The sequence below is a fragment of the Diadema antillarum genome, unplaced genomic scaffold (genome assembly GCF_040938485.1).
Source record: "Diadema antillarum isolate AM-2024a unplaced genomic scaffold, OU_Dant_1.0 scf00000060, whole genome shotgun sequence".
Lineage (NCBI taxonomy): Eukaryota > Metazoa > Echinodermata > Echinoidea > Diadematoida > Diadematidae > Diadema > Diadema antillarum.
The window spans coordinates 290,819-300,333 of NW_027270949.1; the positions used below are offsets into that span (position 1 = coordinate 290,819).

The window sequence follows — 9,515 nt, forward strand, 5'->3', positions numbered from 1 at the left end:
GTACATTAACAATGAAATGTAAATACCCGTGTATTATTTGTGAGAGAGCAGTATCATGCAATAATATACAAATGATGCACAGGATAGAGTGCGTTAGTGTAGGCGTAGTGCACTCGAGGGTATTTACAATTGTGAAACATGCACGAGGCGAACGCCACGAAATAATCCTGTGCATCATTTGTTTTATAAAATGGGTCGAAAATTCGAAAACTAACATCATTTTTCAGCGTTTTTCACGTACCTTTGTGGGTCAAGACGTCCGAAGATGTTCGTCCCAAACTTTTACGCACGTCGCACTCGCGGAAGTCCCGCACATACAGTATAAGTATAATGGGGGGTTGGGTTTCCGGACACCCGCATGAAAACTTACTTATTTTACATAGAATATGCACCCTTTACCTTAAAGACTTGATATAGACTCCTCATATAGGCCTACTAGACAACATACTCTGAAAACGGCGTGAGAATTAACCTGCTAAATCGTTGGATTTGCTCTTCAAAGTGACTCCATGTACGCGTCCGGTCCCATAACGCTTGGTCTACTGTACTGTACAAAGTGTACGTATAGTACGGTACAGTATACGTACGTACGCCACATATGTTATGCACAAGGGAAGACAGGCCGGCCGGCCGGCAGCCCGAACTAGAAGTTGTTTACAGGATTGACAGCGCGTACGCGTATGCATGCAATTCATCAAAGGAGCCGCCGCGCGCACAGACGATCGGCAATCTACCATAGGATTACAGGCAGTGCAATTGTACTGAAGTAAAGGAAGGAGGTGTGTCTCATTTCAGCGCTTCCTATTGGCTACATTCTTGAACCCATTTTATAATGTGTGTTAGTTGTTGTAACTGGAGCCACCTTAAATGTTCCCGACTAGACAGGGCATTTTTCCTTTCCAGCAATGACTGGATATGTGCAAACTGTTGTTTGAAAGAGCTTCTATTTTATAACTGTGTGAATGACAATCATAATGAAGGATGTGAAAACAATTGTAACGCACCTGATATTTATGTTGAACCTAGTATAGACGGAGAAAATAATCGAAATCGTCGCGAAAATTATTTGCCCATTAATATCGAGTATGGCTTACAAAGTATAGGAGAATCGTGTAACATTGCTTCTAACTTACCTGATAATTCTCAGGAGATTGATCTGTATGGTATAACAGGGAAATCAACTGTAGAAGAACAACTCATGACATTTGACAAATGTAACGGTTTTAAATTAGCTCATTTGAACTGTGCTTCTCTGATAAAAATATCGAAGAAATTCGTATTTTGTGAAAACGAACACAAATTGATGTATTAACATTAAGTGAAAGCCACCTGTCTGAATGCATCGGCGATTCTGAAATATCATGCAATGGCTATTGTGCTGAACGTAAAGACAGGAATAGAGCAGGTGGTGGTGTTGTTATCTATGTGAGAGATAACATAACTTATACTGTAAGAAGTGACTTATGTGATGATAATTTGGAAAGCATTGTCATTGAGGTCAAACGCCCGTATTCACGTCCAATGATTATTGTTAACTGGTATAGACCGCCAAATTCTAATGTTCCTATTTTCAGACTTTGGAAATAATGTTAGAGAAAATTGATGTATCAATAGAATGTATTATTCTTGGTGATATGAATTGTGATATTTTAAAAACACATAGAGCCTCTCAAACGAAGTATTTGTGCGAATTAATGGGAAGATTTAATTTTCATCAACTTATTACGTCCCCTACCAGAGTTACTATAGATACTTCAATAGATTTAATCTGGACAAATAAGCAAGAGAAAATAGGACAGGCAAATGTTATTGAAACATCGTTTAGTAATCATTATCTTGTCTACTGTACCACAGGTAAACGACAGATATATAAAGAGAATGAACATAGACACAAGGTTGGAAGAAATATGAAAAAAGAAAATGTTGAGAAACTTATGGAAGATGATGTTGCTATATCGTGGGAAGAATTACACAACAAGAGTAATGTAAACGATGCCTATGATTTTTTGGAAAATACGCTGGTACGTATACTTGACAGACATGCACCCGTAAAGAAAATTCGTATTAAGAAAAAGAATCTCCATGGATTAAGAATGATATTCTATTACGGATTAGACAAAGGTATGAACAAAAGAAAAAAGCAAGACGATACGGTGACGCTAATGAATGGAAACGTTATAGAGAATTAAGAAACAAGGTTACTGCATGTATTCGTCAAGCAAAGAAAAATTACATTACTCGAAGTATAAACGAAAGCAATTGTCAGTCTGGTGATATATGGAAATCACTGAAGATTTTAAAGCCAGAAATATATGATTCTATGAAAATACTGAAAATAGAACGTGATAATGATAATGTGTATGATAAAAAAGAAATTGTTGATTGTATTAATTCTTATTTTATAGAGATCGGACGTGAAGTTCGAAGTAGTATTGCGCCCTCTATTGGGCGAAATGAAAAGTTAGAAAACACTCACTCTTTAAATTGTGAATTACATTTTTGTTTTGATCAAGTTAATGAACATCAAGTTCTCAAAATTATAAATGATTTGGAAGAAAAGAAAGCTTGTGGGCCAGATAACATACCTGTTACGTTTTGGAAAATAATATAGGTTTTCCCGGTCAATTTCATACTTTTGTCATTCAAGTTCCTATTCCGAGCATTCGATTTCACGCATCCCACGCTCGCAGCACTGAATCAGCAATCAAATTCAAAATCCGGTCATTCGAATTCACTATCCGAGCATTCAAATTCACTCTCGTAGCATTCAAATTCACTCTCGGAGCATTCAAATTCACTAACGGAGCATTCAAATGCACTAACGGAGCATTCAAATTCACTATCGGAACATTCAAATTCACTATCGGAGCATTCAAATTTAAGAGAGGAGTACGCATTTCATCAAAGAGCATTCAAATTCATGTCAAGCTGGCGACGGAATCTCGTCGGTCATTCAAATTCGTGAATAGGCAACCATGTTCCAAATAACTGCATTCAATTTAAAAGAAATCCTGAATTTAGTTACTTTGGGGCCGTGTATGCATGTGTTTCTCACTTGGCTTTGAATATATTGGGATTTATGTTGATTATATTTTATTTTGAGGTCCACCTGTTAATTGACAATTTTGAACTCGCGCTTAGCAAATAGGAATATACAGGCACATTTCCCTGGGATTGGACATAAAATGGAGGTCCCACGCGTAAAAGAGTCACAACTCATGCACGTAAAAGATCCCACTTCATTTATTCATCGCAAAGAGCAAAACATCTAAACTGGATCCCATATGGAAGACCAGCTTTTCCAGCTGAATATGGGTTATCCAGCCATCTTCTTTGATAGAAAATATTTAAAAACAACAAAAATTAGGCACTGTATAGGCCTACAGACGAGCATAATACGGACGGTTGAGTGACACTTTCGAGGAAAAAAAACAATTTTGACTATATTGAAACTGATACATGAGGATTTTATACGTGTTGTCTGTTGTGTATTGCTGTCTTAAGCATTGATGAATTGTCATTATATGGTTGGTGTTGTCGCGTTGTCAGCATGTAGTATCATCAAGAAATATGATTACTAGTCGTTGTGTTGTTTGGATGCACTGCTGATTGGACATTGCAATTTGAAATTTATTGAGATGAAAACAAAGAATACATGTTCAGAGAACAATGTAGAACATGTAAAGAATCCTAATTACACTATATGCACGCTTTCATTGGTTGTGTTGGCTCTTTTTCCTTTCTTAAAAGTCTCCTCCGTTTTCCTCGTTAAATTGATTGCACGAAGTAGGAACTTGATCGTCTAAAAATGAATTTGAACGCTCCAAACAAGATCATTGGGACTATCACGTGATTATCGTATGAATTTGAATGCACGAGTAGGAAAGTCGGTGCTCGCATTTTGAAATTGAATGCCCAATCGTGAATTTGATTTCAACAAAACGAAGTAGAACGCTCATAGATGAAAATAATTGAACGCTCGGATTCTGAATTTGAATGCCCCAATATTTTCGCGTGCGTGCGCTGCGTGAATTTGAATGCACATTAATGAATTTGAGTGACAAAAGTATGAAATTGACCAGGAAAACCTATAGTAAATCAAATTGTACAACCTCTTACATATGTCATAAATCTATCTTTGGAACAGGGATTTGTACCTACGCAATGGAAAAAAAGGCTCGTGTTAGTCTCGTGTATAAATCAGGCAAGAAATGTGATATGAACAATCACAGACCAATATGTGTTTTGTCCGTAATAGCGAAAATTGTTGAAAAAATAGTATTTGATCAGCTTTACACTTATTTGGACCAGAATGAAATTATAAGCTGTCATCAATCCGGTTTCGCACCAAAACACTCCACCTTCACATCGCTTTTGAATGTCACGGAAGACTGGCTGGATAGCTTAGACAAAGGTGAACTAGTTGGAGTGGTGACACTCGACCTAAAGAAAGCCTTCGACACAGTCGATTATTCCATTCTTTTGAATAAGCTACGGATTCCTGGACAGGACGGCTCGGTCCTACAATGGTTCCGCAGCTACTTCGATAATAGGATGCAATAAAAATTATACTTGTGTAAGGGGGTTCAGTCCAGTTCGCAGATGATGCAATGCGGAATACCACAGGGGTCTAACCTCGGTCCACTGTTATTTGTGTTATACGTAAATGATCTACCTCAGTGTGTGAATACAAGTAAAATGTCATTATATATGCAGATGACACATGTCTTTATCATGCCAGCTGAAGAACAGCCATTGGCTGAAGCAGGTTCCGTGCGAAAATAGAATAAACTGAACTAAACTGAACTGAACTGTTCATTACGGAGAGATAAGAAAGATAATATTGTTTTGTATTTGTTCTACTTAATGATTTTATGATGTTCAATAATGAAAAAAAAAATGAACTCAAGTGTCCGTTACATATATGGTATGATTTCCAAACGATATCAATGATTCTCTTTTGTTGTTCTGCAATGATAATATTCCCGCTTTATCAATCATCTGTGAACAAGATAAACGAATCATATTACTCTAGTGTTTGTATGGGTATAGTGATATCCGACGCGTATATGATTTGATATTATGTGCTGTTGAAATTATTTAATATTCGCTGTCCTTTATGTTGTACTTTTCTAAACAAACATTTTAGCGTAGCCTAGAGGAGGCTTCGGGCAACCGTGGCAAGAGTGACGCTGCCACGGTTGACGCTAAATTGCCACGGTTTGACGCATTTAAGCACGCCTTGATTATGACAACATCATTCTCTAAATGAGACAGCGACACCGTTCATAGTTGGTAAGTTCACATGTAGTTCACATTGGGAGATAAAGACATGTACTGAGTATAGAAACCAGTGTGAACTTATCACATCTCAAAGATTTTTTTTTTTTTCATGTGCATAATAATCGTCTGTTCACTTAATATTTAGCGTGGATGAGAACTTGAACCAAAGTTAAATAATCAAATACCAAAAATCAACTTGCAAATTTTTAACAATATCCTTAACTAAAAACCCACATAAGCAACGAAATCAAAGTCGTGCAATGAGCTAAAAAAGAAGACGTTCGGAAATGCCTTCTATTCAAAAGCCAATAACGAAAACATTTTATTTGATTACGAATTCTGGAGTTCGTATAGAGATTCATAAATGGGACACAGATTGTTACGACCTTCTTACGAATTTCGTACGAACGCTGTTTAATTCGCAAGGACAACTTAAGACCTTCAAGAGAAACGAAATGATTTTCAGTCAAATAATGGACCTAGATTTCGTACGTTTTTCGTAAGAATGCCTTGAGTCTAATATTCTTGCGATTTTTCATCGTGAGATGGTCGCACGTGCAACTCATGGCACTCTCAAGTCATTCGTAAGAAGATTAGTAGACCAGCCAAACCTCAAAAAAGGCTCTAGATAAGGATTCGACGGCATTTTTTGTTAATGCTCCGTTCTCATACTGAAAGTCTTGCAAAAATACTAAGGAATAGCGTACGGCCGGATGTCACGCGCGTTTTTGCCGAAAAATGTCATTTTTAGCACAAAATTCAGAAGCATGTCAAAAATCACGATTTTTATTTTTTGCTTGCATTCAATTGATATTTGAAAGATCATGAGTTTCAATTGTCCCTTTTAATGAAATTGCAATTTAAATGTGTTTCCTTAGCATTTTAAAAAGTCATTTTGTACAGCCATATATGGGGCTCTCAAATGTTTGGGTGTTGTTTTCTCGAAATAATATTCACAGATTACTTAACGTTCTGCAAAGTTTGCTTTTCCAAGCTAATTAGATGATCTTCCAAAAGTACTTTAATGTTTTATAAAACTACAAGTGCTTCTTTAATTGAATGTGTCAATATTATTTCTAGTTTTCTTGAAGAAATCTTTACTTTTAATCAAAACTCTGAACTTGCAGGAACTCAGAAAATGCATTTTCCGAGCATTTTCCAGTAGCCCCGCGCAGCTTGTGTGCGCGCGAATACTTAATACGTGTGCGTACGTCTACCACGCACTACCCCTACGATCTAGCTACATACAGGTAAAATCTCTCGCGCGAGAGCTGCATGTTTCGGTCGTTGAGTTGGAAACGTGGTGACTGGAAAAGGGACTATTTCCTTCGAATGTAAGTAACTTAGTAAATAAATACATAGTTCCTTATTGCACTGCATAACGGAACTTAAAAATCTGTTTTGATCTATTAGTTAGATATACAACTTTGATCTGAGACTTGGTTAATATCAAGTTCAAGCGCTAGTACTACGTTAGGCCGATGTCTTTAATTACTGTATTTCGCACCGATCCCGTGGGCGCGGGCATGCCTACCAACCCCCGGGCCGCCACCCGACCGTGCCGGCGGTGTTTGTTAGTGGAACAGCGATTATTGCGTAAAGCACGTCTTGACACGGTGCGAAAAGAGGCCTAACAAACATTAGGTCTACGTCTAGATTTAGGTGTCTTGTTAGTTCGATCTAGGTTTGTAATTTATGGCCTCATCACATGCAGTTGGACTGAATCCTCGTCTACTGTTAGGTCTAATCTATCTAACGGTAATACACTCTCTCTAACTGTTAATACTAACGTTAGTGTTAGACATTCTAGCTAGTAGGGGTAGTGTTACTCTAACGACGAATGTTAGTGTTAGTGCTAGAATGTACGGCTCCGCCTGTTATTATGCCAAAACAATTCAATCGGGCTAGGCCCTATGACACTAGTAGTATAATCACAATGAACTTAACACCTAACGTTAGCACATTAGCAGTTGTATAACGTGGACAGTACAGGTCCACTACTACTAACGTTACTGCGCTGGTTAGATGTATTTCTATTTGTAGGGCTAGAGCCAGGTCCAGGGCAAGGGGCTGTAGACTATACAGAAGATGTAGATGTAGATCTACCAACGTTTAGAGTCTAATAGTAATATACTAGACCTACAATATAAAATCTAGGGCCGGGGTCTGAAGCATAAATAGCTGGCGTCTGGAATTAGGATCTAGGTCTAACCTTAGTCAAGATCTGGGCCACTGATTCTACCTAACGTTAGAGGTTTCTAGTAATCTACTACTCATATCTAGGCAGTTTTGTTGTAAAGACCCAGCTTACTAGGCCTAGCTAGACCTAAGTTTAGGCATCTAGAGGTTGTAAAATCTATGCATAATAATTATACTATATATGTAGGCTAACTTTGATCAAAAAGTTCATGTTAGATCTAACATTAGAAGATCCTAACATTAGCTCTAACGTGAATTATCTAGGCTAATATTAGTCTCTAGAGCAGAGGTCTAAGGTTGATTCCACTCTTTCTGGTATTTGTAGACCTGTGGGTTCAGAAAAAGAGTCTAGGATTTAGGCCTAGTAGTGTTTTATATAAAAGCGAGTCTACAACCAAGTGATCTTGCCATTCGAATATGCCTGAAAGAGAGAGAGAGAGAGAGAGAGAGAAAGTGTTCAGTCCTGACAGCCAACCTCTCCTAATCTGTGAATCATTTACATGTACTCTTCTAGTTTACAAATAGATCTAGTCAAAGAGAAACTATTTAGAAATGTCTTTACTCATAAGTACCAAGTTCTTATGTTAATGTCTCAAAGAATAAAGGTTCATTTGAAAAAATGTAAATATTACATTTTTAATGGATCATTTATACCGACTCACTGAAACCTAAATATCTTCTTCTTTTTTAACTTTTTAAAAAGCTAAAAAAAAATATATATATCATCTTAATGAAAGAGATATATTTTTAGTTATAATTGATTTGCATGGGAAACAAAGAAAATTATGTCAATGTCAAGATGCCTTTTCAAAACAATTAAATTTCAAATTGATTTTATTTTTTGTTCACTATTAGCTTATAATGCTCTGCTTTAAAGATGAAAAAAAAAATTATTTGAGTCATGTTGATTTCTGTTTTCAGCTAGATGTACCAACAAGTGGACAGACTGAGTCTTGTCTTCAAACTTCACCAAAGAGAGAGACATATGCCTATTCTGACTTGCCAAAATCTAATTGTAAAGACTGAGCTCTTTCTACCTGCAACAAATTGCAGAACAACCAGAAGGTAAGAAACGGTAAATGTCTTAAATAGCGGTCTAATTTGAAATCTTTTAAATACTAACTTACTATTAAAGTGTTTGATTATCAAATGTATCACTTCAGTGCCCAGTTGAAAATAATGCCAAATCTAAATACATTGAGTATCAAATATTCCTATTCCATTTGAATAAATGGTAACAAGCATGTTTTCGCTTTGACAGTTGCATTACAATGCAGTGTACAAATACTTTGCAAACAAAGAGAGGAGAATAATCTTATACACGTGTATCTCCATTTATATAATAAGGGGAGCAAATCTATGATCGAATGTGTATTCTTGTTTTCTTGTAAATTCATTGCATGTTCTATTGTAGAGGATCATATGAAAGAACGGTATTCTATCTACTGAAGATGAGATCATATAAAAATCAAACATAAATGTAATCAAGTAAGATATTATATGTAATGAAATATTTCTCAACCATGTCAATTGGCACAAGTGTTTAATGTGTGCACAAATGAAAATACGTCTGTAGTCACAGATCAATTAACTTTCCATTGTTATTATGTTGCGTTAAGTATGACGTAAGGGTGATATGCTGTGATGTATTGTTCTTTATTTTTATCAAGGTGTCACCAACAAATGGACATGCTGAGTTTGAGATCACATCCACTAGAGTGAGGGGAAGATAGAAAGATGTCTTGACTGCGATGTGAATGCCCTTTCCAGCTCAGAAGTAAGTGTCATCGATTTGAAATTAGGAATATCATCTCATGAATACAAATCGATTTATGCAAGGAAATCATATCCTAATCCACATACAAATGAGAGCATGATACAATCAAATATTTGTGTACAGGAATTACAGGTGTCAAGATGACTTCCATCCTACATAATTCATTTTCAGTAAGATATGGCTTTAGAGCATCAAAGATGATAATAACAATGACATGATTAATGTATTACATGTAAGACATATTAATGTTGACAGT

At 36.4% G+C, this 9,515-nt stretch overlaps 1 long non-coding RNA gene across 1 annotated transcript; it reads left to right on the forward strand.

Annotated features, from left to right (window-relative positions):
• Positions 1-5,895: 5,895 nt before the first annotated feature.
• On the forward strand, positions 5,896-9,208 carry LOC139716058 (uncharacterized). The gene is made up of 3 exons (XR_011709868.1): positions 5,896-6,617; positions 8,404-8,547; positions 9,153-9,208. It is a non-coding gene; the product is annotated as an uncharacterized lncRNA (long non-coding RNA).
• The last annotated feature ends 307 nt before the right edge of the window (positions 9,209-9,515 follow it).